The 22,996-nt window shown below is 40.2% G+C and overlaps 1 long non-coding RNA gene across 1 annotated transcript in view; it reads right to left on the bottom strand.

Moving 5' to 3' along the window:
• The window catches only part of LOC121859418, an 83,578-nt gene extending 61,199 nt beyond the window's left edge, over positions 1-22,379 (bottom strand). Inside the window, exon 1 of the long non-coding RNA XR_006087638.1 lies at positions 22,194-22,379. This is a non-coding gene — a long non-coding RNA (uncharacterized LOC121859418). The remainder of the gene's footprint in view (positions 1-22,193) is intronic.
• Positions 22,380-22,996: the final 617 nt, after the last annotated feature.

Raw genomic sequence — 22,996 nt, 5'->3', positions numbered from 1 at the left:
ATAGTGTGTTTGTGGTCTTTGCTTACAGAATTCATACTCGGAGACAGAGAGATGCAGGTGAAATGATGAAGTGACCACCTCAGGTACACAACAAACAAGGGAAAACCTCTCATCATTTACTGGAATGCCATAATGCATCACGTCTGAGAAGGAAGCAAAATAAATTCTAATAATACAGGTTAAACAAAAATTCTGTGTTCTACTTCATACAAGATGTTGATGCTATAATACTTTCACCAGCTCTCCACCCACAGCTGTAGAGTATTCAGGTATAGAAAGTCCCTTACGTCAGTCACTGTGTAGGAGAGAATGGCGTGGGTGCGTTGGCCAGGTGGAAGAGGGAGGATCTCAGGTGTGGGGCGGGGGTGTGGGGTAGAGTTTATGTCCACTTTGCCTTCTCCCATTTCGTCTACTCCCTCTCTGTCTACTCCCATTATATCTACGCTGTAAATGTCATATATTCCCAGAATGTCTCCTATCATTTAATGATCCCTGAAAGTTACTTTATCTTACCTAACCTAACCTCGGTCAAGTGGGAATAGTAGCCATTTCGAGAGTAGACATAATGGGGGTATCCAGCGTATATTTGAAGCTATCCAGCGTGTTTACCTATCTCGCGCCTAAATCTAAATTTGTTTAATATAAAACCATTGCTTCGAGTTCGTTCCTGGTTGGATAATTTAAGTACCTTTAATATATCACCTCTTCTTAAGCCTGACTTCCATTTATACACCTAAATCATATCGCTCCTCACTCTACGTCTCTCGAGGGAGTGCAAATTAAGACGATTTAATCTGTCCCGATACTCAAGGTTCCTATTGCCCGGGATTAATCTTATATTCCTCTGTATGCTTTCTAGGAATTTGATATCCATTCTGCAGTACGGTGACTAAAACTGAACTGCATAACCCAAGTAAGGTCTCACAAGCGCAAGATATAGTTTTAGGATAACCTCTTTAGTCTTGTAACTAACACTCCTTTGTATGAACCCAAGTACTTTGTTTAGCATTGCTTCGAGCAAATATGCATTGTTGGATTGGTTTAAGATTCCTATTTATCATTACCCCTAAATTTTTCTCGCAGTCGGATTTCTCTATAACAGCGTTGTTCATGTGATATCTGGTTTCTCTGTTTATATATCATAGACTAAGAACTTTACATTTGTCCATATTAAATTTCATCTGCCATTTTTCAGACCATGATAAAGTTTAGATCTTCCTGTAGTTTTGTCGAGTCTTCATCAGATTTAATTACACGACCTATTTTAGTGTCGTCAACAAGTTGTGTAAGTTGTGTTAAGCCATAATACAAGTTAGCTGGGAGGGGGAGCTCTATATGCCTGCTATGGGGAGTAGAGGGACAAGGCAGAGGATCCCCCCCCCACCCACCCACCAAAAAATATATGAAAATAAAAATTAATAAAAGCCGTGTATTTTGAAGTTTATACATTTTCTTAGTTCTATAAAATTATAAGACAAAAAAAGGGTAATCTTTCACAGAACACATAATGGGCAAGACAACAAATACCTCTAAGAGCATGAATCAACCAGGAAGAGAAGTATAATACCATCCTCCCGGTAAGGAAAATACAGGCCTTCAGCAGCACCATGATATATCACCACGGTAGAGACTGACAATGTATTATGTAGAAGGCTCTAGGCCTCCCCCCCCCCCCCACAGCGTTGCCAGATATACGATAATAACCCTTCCAATACGATAATTTGGCCCTTTGTATGATAAACGAAGTAGTTCATACTATACTACTATCATTTATATTCTCATGCTATAATTCACCGTACAAACAGTAAACGATAATTATGCGATTAACCTACATTAACTTCTGGCAGTACATTCCTCTCTAGATAAAGTTAGGCGTAAGGGAAAAGGTTTAAAGGTTCAGTCAGTGTCTGGTGTGACTTGGCTTAATATAACTCCAAAATATCATAAATGACAAAGCAGTGATAATAATCTAGGAATAACTTGTGATGGTCAGCTAACTCCACTGACGATCTCTGCTAGTCTTTCAAGTGTGTAATTTTCCTTTTCCTTTTATGTGTGGCAGGAAGGAGAGGCAACTGTAGTAACGTGTGATGTTGACACTGAGGTAGCTCCTGTGGCCGAAAGCCTTGTAAGGTTTCGTAATCTCCAGTGTAGAAAATTGTGAGCAACAATCGTACAAACTTTCAACTCGACAGTGTTATTTCTGTTGCCTGGAAGTAACAAATGGATGCAGCTAAGATGTCGCTGTCTCTAGGTTCCTCGGTACTTTCTGTAACGATGTATAGTATGCATTAGTGATTCACCAATCACCTCTCTTGAGATCACTGATCGATACAGTCCAGTCTTAACACAGGAATGGTAGAACAGTATTATATGGATCCTTACTCAGACTCTCCAAGACTCCTAACGCTGTACCTGATTTATGTGATATGAGGTTGGTGTATGGAGTCATTATTGAGACACGGCTGAAATGTGCCACAACTAACAAGAAAACAGTCCACTATTACCCTAAATACTCAAGAAATTTAAGATTCATACATAGATATATCCTTTTATATGAATCATACATACTTTATACAGTATAAGAAGTTGTCAGTTTGTTATATGGCAGTAGGATACATGTATGAAGACGCCAGCTGTTGACAGTCTAGTACAGTATGACTCATATGAGCACTATATAAGACTGTTTTATTCTTCAGTAATTAGTTAGACGGTAGAGTATAAGTACCGTATGTGTGCCACGATTTTGCATAGTTTATTTCAGCGTTTCTCTGTCTGTTAACCAGAGAGCCTTGGGCAAGACAATTCTTACTAGGAGTGGAGGTACCAGTATTTCTTTTAGGCAACCAAACTGAAATGTTTGTGCAATAATTCAGTAATTGTTTTATCTTGTGACTAATTCCTACCGCCGTTCTCAGCTTAACCGAATTTTAACATCACCTGAATGGATGCAGTCTGGCCCGCCCTGTCCCACGCAGGTCTTTGATACCCTGTTTACAATAATAATGCACATTTGATAATCTTCCCTGACAAATCTTTACCATTGAGTGGATGTGATCACGATACTCAGGACAACATGAAAAATAACTTTAGAATCAGTTACTTGTCTTCCTCCTCCTCCTCCTCTTCCGACTCCCCTTACAACTATCAAATCCATCCACTCGATTTTCTGTAATGTAAACCAGACGCTATCCTCACATATACTGTCAGATCCCACTGCCTGATGACCACAAGGCTAAGTTGGCTGCAGTCTAAAGTACCATTAACACATACAAATGAAGGACAGACTTAGAATAATTACTTTATATATAATTTAATCGTTTACCTAAGTATTATATCTATAAAATTTCCGATTTCACTACCTCGTCAGGATCTTATAACGTCATAGAAAACTTCAAGGGGAGGAAATATCTCCTCGATAAAACAAATCTCTCTCCTATTATTGGCGTCATCTCATTGGTGGATTTTTACCCTGCCGAGCGCACTTAATAAAACTCGAGTGACTTATCTGATAATGTGGCGACATGTTGTGGTAAACACACTTCACATTTATCTACTAACACAATAAACTCCCCAAATTCATGACCACACATGTATTCCCACCCAAATCTATATTATCTCTGTTAATCTCTTAGTAAAAATTATGTAACATAATTCTAGACCTGTACAGTCACCCAAAAAAGTCCTGTCGCTAACCATGAACCCCGAGATTCAGACTCTAGAATCCGAAGCATTTATGGACAGAATAATGTATCAGTGTCTACTGCTTCGGGTTCACGAGTCTGAATCGTGGTTCGCGACAGAACTTTTTTGGGTGACTGTACATTACAGTATTACATCTGGAGTTTCAACTGTTACTTTACCTCTACAAACCACCCAAGGCCTGTTCAGCAAGTGTTCAGTATTCTAGTTCATTCTAGAGTTAATAAAACAAACGGGTAACTTTTGTAGTGGTCGAAACGTTTTCTGTTTGTCACAGTGCAAAAACTGCCCAGCTGTTATCACCTTAAACTCAGTAACCGTTGAAAGGTAAATATTAGCTTGCATCAACAAACACTCAGTAGCTCACTTGCTTATGTTTGGTTTGGAATCCCAGCCAATCAGAACTCTAGATACAAACGGTGGGTAATACTCCCTGAGGTGGAGGTGCCATATTATATTTTTAATATATGTTCACAGGCATAATTTAATGAACATTTATTGTATATGCCAAACAGACAATTATTTTTTTGTGCATTAAACATATTTGTTTCAATTATAAATTCTTCATATGACGTAAGAAAAGTGTAATAACAACAAACATTAGTTTAAATGGCCCACCCACTACGCTAGAGGTGCCGGCAGCTTGGGTCAGACTCATTTTTATAATCTGATTAAAATTCACAAAAATGTTTACACAAAAAATAGTATTTTATATATATATATATATATATATATATATATATATATATATATATATATATATATATATATATATTGATATATTGATATATTAGAGTTTTTAAGTCGATAATATTTTTTTTAACACAGACAAGTGTGTGAGGTTTGACAAATGCTCTAGTCCAGTGGTTCTCAACCCTTTTCACTCCATTCCCCCCTTGAGGAATTTTCAACATCCTCGTGGCCTCCTTCATTTTTCTCCCAGAACAGACAAACAGACAAGTGATAAAGACTAAAGAATGATAAAGAAGGACAGATAAATAGGACAAGAGTTAGAATGGCAAACACATACACACATACATAACACGCCCATGCACTCACACATAAAGCACACATACATTCATACACAAACATGCACACAGGTAAACATTCACACTCAAGCTAGCAAGCTGAAGTGTACTTTCTGTAAGCAAGAACACGCCTCCTGTGACAAGCACTGCCCAACTTGGAAGAATGAGAAGAATAGTGAGTCATACCAATTTAGCACTAAAAATGGTAGGATTATATAAGTAAAGAATGAGTATGAACAACCATGGCACCAATAAATAAGGAAATAATTAATAAAGGAAGTGTACAAACATTTCACCCACGTAAAGCAGCGACCACATGAGTATATTATGCTTGAGTCAAGCTCAAACACAATATATGATTCAGAGACAATACACTCCACTGTTTTCGTGATGGTATCCCAGGCCAGACTGAGATCATTCGGTCCTATCACCACTTGCAAAGGGATGACACACGGACACGTACTGAACAAGTCAGTTCAGCAGCTCGGTCCAGCGCCTGTCACACACAGACAGGGACTGGACCTGTGAAATCTTAAATAATCCGTAAAAAAAAAAAAGAATAGCACCAGAGTCTGTAAATATTAAAATTGTATTGTCATTATGATTAAACAAAATGACAAAAAAAGAATGAACATTTTCTTCTGCCAAGTCAAAATAAGTAATACAAGTTTTGTTTAATTCAGATTCCCAACATTAATTGGAAACGCACAATTTATAACAGCTCGCCGTGCCTCACCTAAATTCTTGCCGTGGCTCCCTTGGGGGGCCATGGCCCCCAGTTTGAGAACCACTACTCTAGTCATTAAGCAAGATGTTTGCGTTAAAAATCTTAGGATGGAAATTTCTTTACGCCGGGTCTAATAATTATAATAATAAACAATCTGATAATTTGAAGGTTACAGCCACACCCTTATGAATGGTTTGTTTTCTTCTGCATCTACACTAACACATTTATTATAATACATAAAATGAAACTCAGTTGGGAAGAGGAAATAACGACTTTACATTTACTTAAGAAGCAGCAAGTAATATACCATACAGAAAAATTAGGTCAAATAAGAATGAGCCAAGGTGGATGACCAGAAAACTTAAACATGACATAGTAATAAAGAAAGGAATATATAAGAAATTAAAGGGAGGGGAGGAGCAGCTCAGAAACAGGTATAATGAACTATCTAGGAATGTTAAGAAAAATGTAAGGAAAGCAAAGAGAGACTATGAAATCAAAATAGCAAGAGAATCCAAGGCGAATCCCAAGGGATTTTTCCAGGTATATAGGACAAAGGTCAAGGACAAAGTTGGGCCTTTAAAGTCAGGGAGGGGAGAATTGATAAATGGCAGTGAGGAAATAAGCAAAGCATTGAACAGCTACTTCTTATCAGTTTTCACAGAAGAAATTTGCGATGAAATTCCGGAGGTGAAACTGATATTTAAGAGAAAGGAAGAAGAGAAATTAAAGAATATCACTATCAGAAAAGAGGATGTTCTTAAGAAGATAAATAAACTAAAGAATACAAAATCCCCAGGGCCGGATGAAATTTCCCCTCGAGTCTTAAAAGAGTGTATGGAACAGATTAGCGGACCCCTCGTAAACTTATTTACAAAAACATTAGACACTGGAGTGGTGCCAGAGTTGTGGAAACAGGCAAATGTAGTACCCATATTCAAAAAGGGAGACAGAGCATCAGCGTCAAATTACCGGCCGATCAGTTTGACGTCAGTAGTGGGGAAATTTCTTGAATCAATTATAGCAGATAGCATCCGATCGCATCTAGAGAAAAGCAAATTAATCTACGACTCTCAACATGGGTTTACAAAGGGAAAATCTTGTCTAACAAATCTGCTAACGTTTTTTAGGAAAGTCTTCGAGGTAGTAGATAATGACGAAAATTACGATGTTATTTACTTAGACTTTAGCAAAGCATTTGACAGAGTACCGCATCAGAGGCTTCTGAGAAAAATTAAGGCTCATGGTATCGAGGGGAAAGTTTTAAATTGGATAAAATCATGGCTCACCGATAGAACGCAGAGGGTCAGCGTAGATGGTGTTAAATCTGAGTGGGGCCGTGTAACCAGTGGGGTTCCCCAGGGGTCAGTACTAGGCCCACTCTTGTTCATAATCTACATAAACGATTTAGATACTGGGATCAGCAGTGACATAAGCAAGTTTGCGGATGACACCAAAATAGGGCGGCAAATTAATTCAGGGCAGGATGCAAATGCATTACAGGAGGATCTAAATAAACTGCAGGGGTGGTCTGAAAAATGGCAAATGAAATTCAACACCAGCAAGTGCAGCGTACTTAATATTGGAAGAACAAATACTTATAATGTATACAGCCTTAACAACATCAACCTAGAGAAGTCGACTTGTGAAAGAGACCTAGGGGTACTTGTAAGCCCGGACCTACGGCCTAGAAAACAGTGCGTTAATGTTCGAAATAAGGCAAACAGAGTATTGGGTTTTATATCTAGAAGTGTAAGTAACAAGAGTGCAGAGGTCTTATTGCAACTATATCTTGCGCTAGTCAGGCCGCACCTCGATTATGCGGTTCAGTTCTGGTGCCCCTATTATAGAATGGATATAAATTCACTAGAGTCGGTGCAGCGAAGAATGACAAAAATGATTCCGGGACTTAGAAACCTTCCATATCAGGATAGGTTAAAGAAACTTAACTTGCATTCCCTAGAAAGACGAAGAGTGCGGGGAGATATGATAGAAGTATTTAAGTGGGTGAAAGGAATCAATAAAGGGGATATAGATAAAGTTCTTATAATATCCGAGCAGGATAGGACTCGGAGCAACGGATTCAAGTTGGATAAGTTTAGGTTTAGGAGGGAGATAGGAAGGAACTGGTTCACAAATAGGGTGGTGGACGAGTGGAACAAGCTTAGCAACTTTGTAGTAAGTGAGGGAACTCTGGAAAGTTTCAAAAGGAGGCTAGATAGATTCATGGATGATAGAGAGTGGTAGTAACTCTCGACAGGAGCTGCCATGCACAGGCCAACCGGCCTATTGCAGACTCCTTATTTTCTTATGTTCTTATGTTCTTAAGTAATACTAAACTGTAGCCACAGAATCTTCAGCGATTCCAAAAAACAAAACAAAAACAGAGCACCGGTACAGTCCCTCAAATGTTCGTTCTTACTAAAAAAAAAATAATGAGGGACAAAAGTATAGTTAAATATTACTCATTCTTCACACATGCTACCCAGTTTTGACCCACTGACCCCACAGGTTTACAAGGGTCACATAACAAAATATCACTATTCAGTTATCTCCAGACATTCTTACAGAAAATATTCAAGAATTTATCGGTTCATGTAAAATTTAAGAATATACTACCTTTCGATAACATTCTTGGTAGTAGTTTAATTAATTATTTTCACCTGTTCAAGTGTATTCTGTTAATTTAAAGAGCTGTCTCTAGCCTCCCAGCATTTGAAATTACCGACAGCCACATGAAATGAAATGCTGAATACATTTATTGTAATTTCGGTCACGCGGTAAAACTAAATACGCGAGTCATTATGTGGGGAACACTGGCATGAATAAATGAACTAAACGTATTTTAAGCCACATACAAAGAAATACTACACAAATTAACTAAACCTTCAGAATAAAACCTTTATTTGAGGGTTTAAGGGTTCCCAAACTACATATTGATGGAATTTCGTACACAACATTCTAAAAAGAACCTCGGTATACCTTCATTTATTAACTGTATTTTCATGAGTGTATACAACTGCCAGGATTTATTTTTTGCACTGTTAAACTTCAGTAGTTCATAAAGGCTGTAATGATAGTTTGCTAGGTAGAATGTAAAGTACAGTAACCAACTCCAGCCAACACTAACCAACTCCAGTCAACACTAACCAACTCCAGCCAACACTAACCAACTCCAGCCAACACTAACCATCTCCAGTCAACACTAACCAACTCCAGCCAACACTAACCAACTCCAGCCAACACCAACAAACTTAACCAAACCCGGGATTGTTTTGATTATGTCTGGCTGTGTCGTGTAGTCTATCTTCAGAAATGGTTTAATGTCGTACTCGTGGTGTGCAGTGTCAAGACTCAACGAGTACGAGATCTCATGCGCAGGTGGGCGGAGGTTCCTGACAGACCGACCACAGGGACACAAACTGCTTTTTCTATAGACGGCTTTTATTCATACACTTTTGGGACCTTTTGACTATTATACAAAAGTCGGTATTCAAAATTATGAGACACGATTACAAGGACTGCCCCAAACAGACTATATTTCTTAACTGATTCTTAGCATTTCAAGCGTTTATAATATTTTCTACATATTGTTTTTACTGAAGAATATGAAGAAAAAAAAATACATAAAGTGTTAATACTGTACATAAGTTGTCATTTGGAAAATTCTGACATTTTGTGGTCGTCACTTTTTCCACAGAATACTCGCATCTTCGTCTCTCTGACACAAGTGCGGAAATACTGTATCATCAAACCAAACCCATGTAAAAAGGCCACATAAAACTGTTGATCAGAAAATTCCATAAAATTGAAGAAATAAAAACATTGCGGCAGTGGTTCATTGATAACACTCCTGACTTCAGAAGTTTTTACCAGCCGGCGGAGGTCAAGAGTGTAACAAAAAAGATACTGCAGATACACAGAAACAGAGTACGTGGAATGATAATATTTGTTTTTCCTTCGCTCCTGCACACAATGTAGAACAATTTATCTACAAGGACTAACAATAACACCTGAATTTGATTAAGTTCAAGCTGCCACAAACATTCACGCTCACAGATATATAATGTGTATTCGTCTTAACCATTCTATTTATTTTGCAATAAAAGTTTTCTCTCTCGAGTGACGTGTTGACAGAGAAGTGCCGGACGTAAACCCCACCATACACACAGTACAATCTACTTACTTTACTGATAGGAACACTTCACATTCAGATTTAGTTCAAGCAGGGGTGGTGGCTGGTCTTATGGGAACTTCCTTGCATCTTGTGTGTGTTAAAGTATTACAAGCATCCAATAAGGAAGAATGCGGAGTTCATGCTCAAAGCAACGCTTGCTTTGTAGTGGTTCAGTCGAACAGGTACGTTGGAGCGGTGTTACGCCATGGGCAGATGAGAAAAATATTCGTTTTTTCTTTACAACTCACAGATTGTTATTCCATGGATTTTATTCCCGCTATAAAGACCTTGAAATCATGTTAATAAAAAAAAGTCCCCCTGTGGTTCGTAACTCATTTAAAAAAAATATTTAAAAAGCTTGCCATTTCTTTGATGGAAAAAACTCTAATGATAAGTTGTATTACCTAATTGCAGAGAAAAAATATTATGAAATTATAATATGTTAAGTAAAATATTTATTCGTAATCATCATACAATTGTATTGTACAGTATAACAATTCAGGATGGTGCAAAATGGTTACTAAAGGTATAAACAAAAAAACGTAAATCATAATAACACCAGTAACACACTTCTCAGTTAAGACTATGTGATATATATATATATATATATATATATATATATATATATATATATATATATATATATATATATATATATATATATATATATGTGTGTGTGTGTGTGTGTGTCAGATCGCGACACGTGAGGGTAACAAGCAGTGAATAAGCTATGGTGCAGGTGTGAGTAACACGGCCTGAGCTGACCGGAAGCGTGGTGGCGGTCAATGACCCGTCAGGGTGTCAGTATACACACACATACATAAGAACATAAGTAAATAAGGAGTCTGCAATAGGCCGGTTGGCCTGTGCATGGCAGCTCCTGTCGAGAGCTACTACCACTCTCTATCATCCATGAATCTATCTAGCCTCCTTTTAAAACTTTCCAGCATTCCAGCACTTACTACAAAGTTGCTAAGCTTGTTCCACTCGTCTACCACCCTATTTGTGAACCAGTTCTTTCCTATCTCCCTCCTCAACCTAAACTTATCCAACTTAAATCCATTGTTCTTAGTCCTATCCTGCTTGGATATTATAAGAACTTTATCTATATCTTCTTTATTGATTCCTTTCACCCACTTAAATACTTCTATCATATCTCCCTTCACTCCTCGTCTTTCTAGGGAATGCAAGTTTAGTTTCTTTAATCTGTCTTGATATGGAAGGTTTCTAAGTCCCGGAATCACTTTCGTCATTCTTCGCTGCACCGACTCCAGTGAATTCATATCCATTCTATAATAAGGGCACCAGAACTGAACAGCATAATCGAGGTGCGGCCTGACTAGCGCAAGATATAGTTGCAATATGACCTCCACACTCTTATTACTTACACTTCTAGATATAAAACCTAATACTCTGTTTGCCTTATTTCGAACATTAACTCACTGTTTTCTAGGCCGTAGGTCCGGGCTTACAAGTACCCCTAAGTCTCTTTGACAAGTCGACTTCTTTAGGTTGATGTTGTTATGGCTGTATACATTGACAGTATTTGTTCTTCTAATATTAAGTACGCTGCACTTGCTGGTGTTCAATTTCATTTGTCATTTTTCTGACCATTCCTGCAGTTTATTTAAATCCTACTGTAGTGCATTTGCATCCTGCCCTCAATTAATCTGTCACTCTATTTTGGTGCCATCTGCAAACTTGCTTATGTCATTGCTGATCCCAGGATCTAGATCGTTTATGTAGATTATGAACAGGAGTGGGCCCAGTACTGACCCCTGGGGAACCCCACTGGTTACACAGCCCCACTCAGATTTAACACCATCTCCGCTGACCCTCTGCGTTCTATCGGTGAGCCATGATTTTATCCAATTTAAAACTTTCCCCTCGATACCATGAGCGTTAGCTTTTCTCAGAAGCCTCCGTTATGGTGCTCTGTCAAACGCTTTGCTAAAGTCTATGTAAATAACATCGTAAATTTCGTCATTATTTTCTACCTAAAAGACTTTCCTAAAAAACGTCAGCAGATTAGTTAAACAAGATTTTCCCTTTGTAAACCCATATTGAGAGTCGTAGATAAATGTGCTTTTCTCTAAATGCGATTGGATGCTATTTACTATAATTGATTCAAGAAATTTCCCCACTAATGATGTCAAACTAATCAAAGTGTAATTTGACACTGATGCCCTGTCTCCCTTTTTGAATATGGGTACTACATTTGTCTGTTTCCACAAGTCTGGCACAGCTCCCGTGTCTAATGATTTTGTAAATAATTTTACGAGGGGTCCGCTAATCTGTTCCTTACACTATTTCAAAAGTCGAGGGAAAATTTCATACAGCCCTGGGGATTTTGTCTTCTTTAATTTATTTATTTTCTTAAGAACATCCTCTTTTCTGATAGTGATATTCTATAATTCCTCTTCTCCATTTCCCCTAAATATCAGAAGTTCCACCTCTGGCATTTCCTCGCGAATTTCTTCTGTGAAAACTGATAAGGAGTAACTGTTTAATGATTTGCGTATTTTCTCATTATCATCGATCACTTCCCCTCTCTCTGACTCTAAAGGCCCCACTTTGTCCTTGACCTTTGTCCTATACACCTGGAAAAATCCCTTGGGATTCGCCTTGGATTCTGTTGCTATCCTGATTTCGTAGTCCCTCTTTGCCTTCCTTACATTTTTCTTAACATTCCTAGATAGTTCATTATACCTATTTCTAAGATGCTCCTCCCTTCCCTTTAATTTCTTATAAATTCCTTTCTTTATTCCTATGTCATGTTTAAGTTTTTTGGTCAGCCACCTTGGCTCATTCTTATTTGACCTAATTTTTCTGTAATGTATATTTTGTTCCTGTGCTTTACGTAGTATACTAGTGAATATATTATAGTCATGATCAATTGTTGTGTCGCCGGTGACCTCACCCGTTCCTTCCAGGTACTGATCTGACTGTTCCCAGACACCCCACCTAGGTACCTTCTTAACCCCTCATAATCCGCCGATCGAAAGTCTGGGACTTTGACCATATTGTCATTGTTTTTCATTTCCCAATTTAGGGTGAACCTGATTTCTCTGTGATCACTGTTCCCTAGTTCTTCCCCTATTGTGATATCTCTGATAATATTTTCTTTATTTGTTAATACTAGGTCTAATATATTGTCACCTCTAGTAGGTTCTGTAATTAGTTGTTTAAAAAAATTGCCCTGTACTGCGTCTAGGAAGTCTTCAGATTCATAGTCACCTACAATTTACTCCCCAGGACCTGCTTGTTTTTTGACTCCCTCTCTCTACTGGCGAATCCCCTCTTTTGGAGTGACAATTTCACGCTCCAGGGATGCAGACAATTTCTTTACCACCGCACGTGACAAGTATACTCCGTAACGACTGTACAGGTAGTCGTTGCCATAGAATGGTTGCCAGTTATCAATGAACGCCCAACCATTGCTTGCACAATGTTTATCCAGTCGGCAATTTATAGCAATTGCCCTGGACAGCCATTCGCCACCAACTCCTCTTCTAGGCAAGACACTACATACTATCGGGATCCCTCCTCTATCTCTAACCTTCCCTAGCGCCTCCCAATACCTCTTGAAAAGTTCCTCACTCCTAACCTTTCTTATGTAGTTACCTCCTACACTAAGACACAGTGCTGGCTTGGTACTCTCCTCTGACAAAACCCTATCTATCCTCTCAGCTACATGCCCTATCCCAGCCCCAGGAAAGCACACCCTAGTCCTACGTTTCCTATCTCTTGCTCAAAAAGTCCTATCTAAGAGCCTCACCTGGCTGTCCCCAAGTACCACGACCTTACCACTGGTTAGGGTTTGAACAACTGCCCTTTTCTCTCCTGGCACCACACCGTCCTGCCTCTTCTCTTCCTCGCCAGCTTCCTCCAACACTTGGTAGGGGTTACTGTACTCCACACCCTGGTCAGCTTTCCTGAGTCTGTTCCTAGTCCCCTTGGAGACAACCACTCTCCACGCCTGCTCCTCCTGACCCTCCTTCGCAGGTGTCCTGCTAGACAGGACACCTACCTGAAGGAGTACAGTCCTGAGGGCTTCGTTTTCCCCCTTTAAATTGTGTATTTCTCTCCTCAACTGCTCCAGCTGACTTAACAGAGTGGCCAGGGGGTCGTCTTTCCTCACACAACGTCCCTCTTCCGCCACAACACAACGATCCACGGCGGCCATTTCCTATGTGTGTGCTAAGAAATCATCTTTATGTTTATATCTAGATAGGAAAAAGAAAACACGAAGCTCCCAAGAGCTTTCGTGTAATTCACATCTTCAGAGGTAAATACAGACTGATGAGTAGTTTTTCATCCTTTTTTGGGTGATTTCTGGCCACTTCGCCTTTCGGCCAATATAAACAGCATATACAGAAAATGAGAGTGAGATGAAGTCCCTAGGGACAGCATGTGGCCACCACATTCAGGTCACTATTTTATCTGGGTACCTGTATACAGGTAAGTGATTTATTTGTCTCTTTCCTTGTCTATCTCGCCGACTTCCTTTTGATTTTATCAAAGCCTCTCATCCCGTGTCTCTATTACACACACACACACACACTACTACTACTACTACTACTACTACTACTACTACTACTACTACATTTCTGTCACTCGGAATCGAGTATGACGCTCATCCAGCTATGATACAATTGTATGAGTTATTAACGATGTCACCTAGGTTGGTGAGTTCTGAGGTGACTAAAGAGGCCGATATGGGACCGGCAGGGTAGATCACAGATGTTAGACATGTGGGAGGCTACATCTAGTGCGGGATGGGGAGCGGCAACATCTTTCCGGAGTTAGCGCATGTCTGCCTCGGTTTGCAGTTGGGCTAACTCGAAAGTATTGACACCTTCTTGTGTGGTGCTTCTCCAAGCGTTTCGGTGTGAAGTAATCGTCTCACAGGTGAGAGGATCGATTTGGCACCTTTTCAGGTTTGTCTTAAGACTATCCTTATACCTTTTCAGTTGCCCGCCAGCGTTACGTTTACTATTCGTTAGGTGACTGTAAAGAAGTTGCTTTGGCAGTCTACTGTCGTCCATGCGGGTAACATGGCCAGTCCAGCATAGTTGTTCATGGATAATGGTAGCCTCGATGCTTCTACAGCTGTCAGCAAGAATACTGGCATTTGTTCTCTTGTCTTCCCAGCGAACTTGGAGGATGGAACGTACACTACGCTGGTGAAAGTTTTCAAGTGCCTTGATGTGCCTCCTGTATGTGACCCTTGTCACTCTGCCATATAGTGGTGTAGGGAGGACCACTGCTCGATATACGTGCAACTTTGCAGATAATTTCAGCTCCCTACAGCAGAAGACACGATTTCGGAGTCTGCCAAAGGCTTAAGATGCAAATCAGATCCGATGCTGAATCTCTTCATCGATGTCCGTGGTGGTGGACAGGTGGGAGCCGAGATACTGAAACTGGGTAACATTAGTGAGGGTAGTACCGTTAAGCTGGATGGATGGTGGAGGTGTGGCTGAACCAAGGGCAGGTTGAAAGAGAATCTGAGTTTTACATACATTCAGGATCTCCTGTAGGTCGCGTTCAGTGTGAGCGACAAGGGTGAGGTCGTCTGCATACTGAAACTCAGTACTGGAAGCTGCCAACACCTTTGTTCCTGCCTGGAGTCGTCTTATGTTGAAAACCCTTCATCCGGTACCCTATGTCCACCCCGCCGGCTAAATTTGCGCTGGCACGAGTAAGGAAAGCAGCCAAGAAAATGGAAAAGAGAGTTGGTGCCAGTACACACCCTTGTTTATCACTCGTTTGGATGGGGAAGAACTCAGACTGGGTGCCATTGTGCAGGACACTGCCATTCATGCCATCGTGGAGTTGCCTCGAAATGGCAAAGAATTTTGGTAAACAGACAAAACAGCTGAGGGTCCACGAGAGGGCTTCCTTGTTGACCGAGTCGAAGGCCTTGGTTAGGTCGATGAAAACCATGTACAGGTCACAACGCTGTTCTCTGCACTTTTCCTGTATCTGACGGGCAGCAAAGATCATGTCAGTGGTCCCACGTGATGGTCTAAAGCCACATTGAGATTCTGGGAGGAAGTTTAGGAGGACTCGGGCGATAATCTTGCAAGCTACAGACAGCAGCGAGATCCCGCGGTAGTTGCCACGAAGGGGGGCTGCGCCATTAGTGATGGGGCCCATAAAATGTTTCAGTGGAATTGAAAATTTAGCGCATCTTGTGCTGTTCTGCAAATTTATGTGTTTCACATGCTTTATTTTAAAACCACTCATTCTTTAGATTGCAAAGTTCCCTCTGGGCCACTGCTTTCTTCTTGCGGAAGGTATCACCTTTGGTCCGAGATGTAGGGTTGTTCTGCCAGTCAGTTAATGCAGCATGTTTATTATCGACGAGTGCATTGACTGCCGGGTCATTTTCATCAAACCAGTCCCGGTGTATTCTTTTGATCTGGGCGACAGTCTCTCTGCAGATTTTTGTCATGACATTGTCGAGAATAATATCCAATTCGGCGCTGGGATTTGGGTTGATTGTTGTCGGGTTGTTTATCAGCCCATGTTCGAGCTGCTCTCTGAAAGCATGTGCTACCGTTGGATCCTCCAGACGCTTAGTGTTAAAACCTCAACTGGAGGTTTGCTGCCTTCGCCGTTTTGGGGCGACGTGAAGTGAGAGCTTGGCTCTGAGGAGCCGATGATCAGTGTCGCAGTGGTCTGAGCCACGAATGGCACGGGTGATGAGAACATTTCGGCGATCTCTTTCTCTGACAATAATGTTGGCAATGAGATGCTAGTGCTTGGATCGTTGATGTTGCCACGATCCCTTGAACTTGTCTGCCTGCCTAAACAAGGTATTGGTGATAGTGAGGTTGTGTGCAGCACACTTGCTGAGGAGGAATAGGCCATTGAGATTACACTTGCCTAGTCCATTTCTCAATATGGTTAGCTGCCAAATGTCAGCATCTCTGCCAACTCTGACATTGAAGTCGCCAAGGAGCACAACCTTGTCTTCTCTGGGGATAGAGGTTAGCACTCTGTCGAGATCGGCATAAAAGGCCTCCTTGATGTCATCCTCTGCATCCAGTGTTGGGGCGTATGCACTGATGAAGAAGGCATGACGTGAGTGATTCAGTGGGACTCGAAGCGTCATGAGGCACTCATTGATCCCAGTAGACATTTCAGTTAGCCTGTGTAGGATGCGTTGGCGGTTATCAAAGCCAACTCCACAAATGCGGTTTCTCTCCGCAGCAGGCTTACCCTTCCAGAAGAAGGTGTAGCCTGACCCCCGTTCTGTGAGTTGACCCTCGTCTGGGAGCCGGGACTCATTGATATATATATATATATATATATATATATATATATATATATATATATATATATATATATATATATATATCAATATATACCTTAGCTTTTGTCTTAATTCAAGACATCTTCAGAGGCAAAATTTTATATATATATATATATATATATATATATATATATATATATATATATATATATATATATATATATATATATATATATATATATATATATATATATATAATTTTCTCGAAAATTCAAGCTTGTCTTTATACAGGGTCAATAATCATCATAATAACAGAAAATTAACTGCATCTTTACTCCCCTAACCTAACCAACCTTATCTAACCTAATGTACAGTATCTGAAAAAAATATCTGCCAGGATGGGTCTGATGACTTCCGAAATGCTCCAAATGCCCCGGGAGGGCCGGTACGCATGGCTGTGGCATAATGATCCTACTACATTTGGTAACCGAACATCATGTTAATTACACCATAATAAATACACATTGCATTACTTATGTTATACTATACAGGGAAGGAACACGCATATCCCAATATCTACCATATCTGTCACACAGTGTGGACAGGTAATTTTTTGGAGATACTGTACACATACTGTAGTCTGCTTTTGATTCCCTCTCCCCCTCCTCCATGATAACTCTAACCTTCTTTCACCATCTCCATTCTTCCCTTAGAATGTCTCTTTCTGTCTCTCTTTCTCTTATCTTTCTTCCCCAGGATCTCTCACTTTTCTTACTCTCTCTTTCCTTCTCATAGAATGATTCTCTCTCTCTCTCTCTCTCTCTCTCTCTCTCTCAACATAGGTTGGTTGGATATATGAGCGATAGGGGTTGGGTGTATACGGGACTGCCTAATATGGGCCAATAAGCCCGCTGCAGTTTCCTCCATTCTCATGTTCTTTCTACCGTGTACAATTCTTCCTCTCCTAGAAAGTCTCTCTCTCTCTCTCTTCCTCTCTTCCTTTTCTGCAATGTCTCTCTTTAAAATGTTTCTTACTCCCTCACCATCTCACTCCCTTCCCTACAATAACTCTCCTCTCTCACTGCCCAAGAATATATTTTTCCCTCCCTCTCCCAGAATGTCTCTCTATCTCTCCCCCCTCTCCCAGAATGCCTCTCTATCTCTCTATCTCTCTATCTCTCTGTCTCCCAGAATGTCTGTCTATCTCTCTCCCTCTCCCAGAATGCCTTTCCTCTCATTCCTTCCCTATAGTGTCTCCCCTCTCTCTCTCTCTCTCTCTCTCTCTCTCTGTCTCTCCTTATCTCTACCATCCCCCTCATCAGTAGCTTTATCTCTCCCTCCCTCCCTCCCTTTCTTCCTCGCCTCACCGAATTCTCCCTCCCTAACATTCCCTCAGTGTCACCAAGGACCAAACTCAACACCTGCTCGTCGTAGCTACACCACACCTGCTTTCTGCTACAGGTGTCTACGTGTGAGCACCTGCTGCCACTTATACAGGTGCATATTTTCCCAATTTTCAATGTCATAATGCGTCTATTTTTACCCATTTCCTAGTGTACTGACATGTCTGTATTTGTTCACATTTCCAGTTAGCTGACGTTTGTACAGTATACCTTCCCCATTGTGCTGACACATGTCCACCAGTTTCCGGGTGAGGTGGCGTGACCTACTGTACACTACCCCTGGTTATGATGATGTTGGTAAATTCCATGCACGATCTATTACTGTGGTGTGTGTGTGTGTGTGTGTGTGTGTGTGTGTGTGTGTGTAATGAAAATAATAATAATAATAATAATAATAATAATAATAATAATAATAATAATAATAATAATAATAATAATAAACGGTTTTTTAATAGAGTTGCAGCCGGTGGCTGAAAATATACAAACTTACATGTGATTTAGACACAATAATATACGTTCAATACATTTACAGGGCTGTACAGTACATAAATCAGGATCTGTTTATTATTTTAACACTAGATGGGATGGTGCTATTTTTATATCTATCAGAGTGGGCTCTTATGGGCTGAATTTTGTTGTAGTGGCGGACTGCGCGAGGTGTGCGTGTGGTGTGTGCGTGTGTGTGTGCTTGCGTGTGTGTGTGTGTGTGTGTGTGTGTGTGTGTGTGTGTTGAACATGTCTCTGTATCCTCGCCTCCCCCAACGTTCTTATATTGGTCTCAAACTCATGGAAAATCCCTAACAACACTTAATACACGAATAACAACAGACTCGCCATCTCGCCAATCTTCACAGGGACACTGGCTTTTACTGGCAACACTCCTGAAACAATATCACACCAAAGTGGTTCTATAGCCAGTGTATTCTTCCCCAGCTGGCTACAACATGGCAGCCCTGTTACTAGTGCTTCCCAGATCATCCCCGTACAGCATGTCGTCATCGAAACACGTTCCCCACCCTGTCCCTCCCCTCGTAAGTCCCCTACTCCCATTCCACCTCTACCCACTCACCCCACAACCCTCACCCAGCTCCTATTCTTTTATCCCCTAACCCTCCACTCCGCCCCAACACCGTCACCCCATCCCTTTCCCCCCACCCCCTCTCCCTTCCTCTAACCGCCCCTGAGAGACCCACCACCTGGCTCACTACGAGTCTGCCACAGCTGCACGGAAGTGTCCTAGTACTAGTGTCGCCGCACCACTGCACTGTATTAGGTAATCACAACTATCTCTGGTACGTACACATGCGGGGCAGCTCCCTCAGTAGTGCCAACTCTTCCCGAAGGATATTTGGAGTCGTGTGGCCTTCTATTTCTTACCGACTATTTTTATATCCTTATTTGGGATTATTTACTGGTTCTTATAATGTTGATTTCTTACGTATATTGGTAAATGTTTTAGATGTGTAATATGAAACGTTATTAATGATTAGAACAATACACATCCATGAAATGTGGAAATTTGTGTATTTAAAGTGTGATAGTAATATTAGACTTTTGTTTTGGTATAAAGATGTGTCGTTTGAATACCTTGTGATTATCGGCGCATAAAATAATGGTCAGTAACAGCATCTTAGTCCACACCGATTTAATAATAGGGGAAGGTAGATTACTTTATTTACTTCTACTTTATTATCTTGGCTACTTGGCAGCTTACAAACACACTGTTGGGTCCCTTTTTATGACATTACAGTTCTAAATCTAATTATCAGTCACGAAGAACATTTTAAATTTAAGAAAAACCTAAATATCAACAAGGTTTTTGGTTTTTAGCTTTGAATTATTAACAGTTCACGTTTCCTTAAATATATTCTTCATCACTCTAGAGTCTAATAAAATATTACACGTGAGAGGTGTTTAATCTTATGAGGTTGGCGGCCTCAAAGGGTGTTCACGGGCGAAAAGTAGTTACCAACCACCATTTTGTGGGTAAGCTGGCAGGAGGAAATTCACAAAATCTAGCACACTGAAATACTTAATTTTTATAACAATGTGGCCCAGTGATGAGGACCAGATTTGGGGAAAATTTAAAACCCACGAGCAACGCTGCCACGTTTAAATATCGAGGTGCAATTTTGTTGTATTGTGGTGTAGATTTTTGCGATAGCAGGAACTTCAGGATACATCTTGGGCGAAAAAAAAATCGCTTTTGGGAGTAGAGATGATACAACTCATCACAACGTTCTGTCCTTATCAAATGTTGTCACTATCTTCATTGTCATAAGTCGTAACTTTTCAAATATTCCTCTCTATTAATTTCATTTGAATTGATAAATTATTAAATCAATATAATGCTTGAATACCTCGAAAACCTTTTAGATAGAATATATCTTAATTCACTCAACCTCTGTGAAAATTAATATTACATCATGCAATACGAATACACTACAGTACACACCAGCATCTTCCTCTGTGTCTGTGATATATACTGTAATTCACAGGTAAATACGGCGAGATATCAAAAAGACTTTCAAATGTGAAGAAGATTGTTTAGAAAAGTTTATATCTTATTTAGGTTCATCTACCAAGGCTGGTGGAGGGTCCCCCAGACATGTTAAACTTTTTTTGTGGTTGTTTACTTACCAAGGTTAATGACGTCGGTAGTTTTCGAGATAATGCTCTTCATATAATTAGTCATTTTTTCAAGGTCAACGACAGAGAGAATGTAGATAAAGTTAACCCTTGGAACACGAGATAACACAACTGTTTGACTGAAGGCGATAACCACAAGTGGGTTGGTTGCACGGTTATCATTTCGTGACACTGAGTACCAGGGATCTTGAACACTGATATCACTGTATGTCACTCACACGTTGAGATATTCACTCAGTAAGAACATAAGAATGCAGAGAGCCTATTGGCCCATACTGGGCAGCCCCGTTTACATCCAACCCCTATCACTCATTTTTCCGTCCAACCTATGTTTGAAGCTACCCAGTGTGTTCGAGTTAATGATGAAGTTCGGTAACTTGTTCCACTCAACCACTACACCTATTTCCACACCAGCGCTTACCTAACTTGTGCCTAAATCAAATTTTGTCTAATTTAAAACCATTGTTATGTATTTCATAATCTTGGAAAATGAATAACTTAAATGAATAAAAACAACAACAACAATAACAGTAATGGCGGGCTAACTAGACCATCCCAAAATCGGTCGCGTATATGATGTAATGACGCCGCTTCGTATTCTAACGTCAAAAGCGCTCACCAGAACCAGCTATTTTAATATGATGTGATAAATAAACAGTATTTTTGTGGATGAAATACAGTATAGTCCCCTCATGACGTAACACAGGAAGTGGCAACCTTTAGAGCCCCAGTATCCTGCCCCAGCTCATGTTGTTCTTGTGTTATATCGACTGGCCAGAGTACGAGACTTAGAAACCATTGTGTGATGTCGAATGGCCGGAGTACGAGACTTAGAAACCATAGTGTCACGTCGACTGGCCGGAGTACGAGACTTAAAAACCATTGTTATGTCGAATGGCCGGAGTACGAGACTTAGAAACCATTGTGTCAAGTCGACGATGCATTAACACTGGGAATTGCAACACCAAAATACATTACAAAAACAAACTCGTGGATGGATACCCAACCAAGCCAAATTATCGACAAAGGTTTTATTCAGCAACAAAAATACTCGGTGGGAGGAAACACGAGTAAATATAAACACATTTATTTTTACTCCATTCATTAATTGGTTACTGCTGTGAATGACGTATTGTGCTATGGTACCTCCCACCTTCCACAACAAGACCATTACATCTACTTCACCACTGTTGCTACACACAAGCCAACATTACTCATCATTTACAGAGAGACAACAGCTCACCTTAAATTCCGTTTGCGTGTGGGATTGTCCAGCACACACCAGTCACCACTTTCTTTTTGAGTTAGCTCCATCTGGTCCCACGGCAACGGACTCTTTTGCCTCTTCACACATTTCAGCGTTGGCGTCTATAAACTTGATCTTCTTTCCCATTACTTGTCCGAGCCGGTAACAGCAGCCGTCACAGAGGAATCTAGAAATGGTGAAAATCTTTAGCATTGTCTCTATCCTCAATTATTTTTCATAGTTTATTTAATTATGGTGAATTAGTATCTAAATATGGGTGATTGATTCTGTATAATTTAATATATAATTCAAATTTACGTAACTTTTCCGTTTTGTATTTTTAGATGGATAAAATTTTTGGCTGTGTTAAAGAGTCCAATACTCGCCATTCATGACCAAAATAATAGTCTAATCTTGGTCACCCTTGATTTGGCAGGCACAAACTCCATCAAACCTCAGCAAGTGGAAGACATCATGGTAACTCCGGGCAGATGATGGCATTATATACATTCATTCTTAATCTTCAATGTATCTCTACTGTATTAACTAAGACCAATGAACGAGGCTAAATAGAATCACAGAAAACACATCACAGGAATAAGAGTAACGGAAAAAAGTCACAGGAATGAGGCAGAAAAAAGTCAAAGGGAAAAAATCACAGGAATGATTCAGGAAAAGATCACAGGGAAAAATTCACCTCACCTATCCAACATTGTGATTTTTTCCTGTGGCACTTTCCATTTCTGTGACTTCTTCAGGTTAACGTCACATAACCGTGATAAATGAAACGCTCCAGTAAG

This window comes from Homarus americanus, unplaced genomic scaffold (assembly GCF_018991925.1).
Source record: "Homarus americanus isolate GMGI-L3 unplaced genomic scaffold, GMGI_Hamer_2.0 scaffold7626, whole genome shotgun sequence".
Classification (NCBI taxonomy): domain Eukaryota; kingdom Metazoa; phylum Arthropoda; class Malacostraca; order Decapoda; family Nephropidae; genus Homarus; species Homarus americanus.
This window is presented reverse-complemented; position numbering and strand designations above follow the sequence as displayed.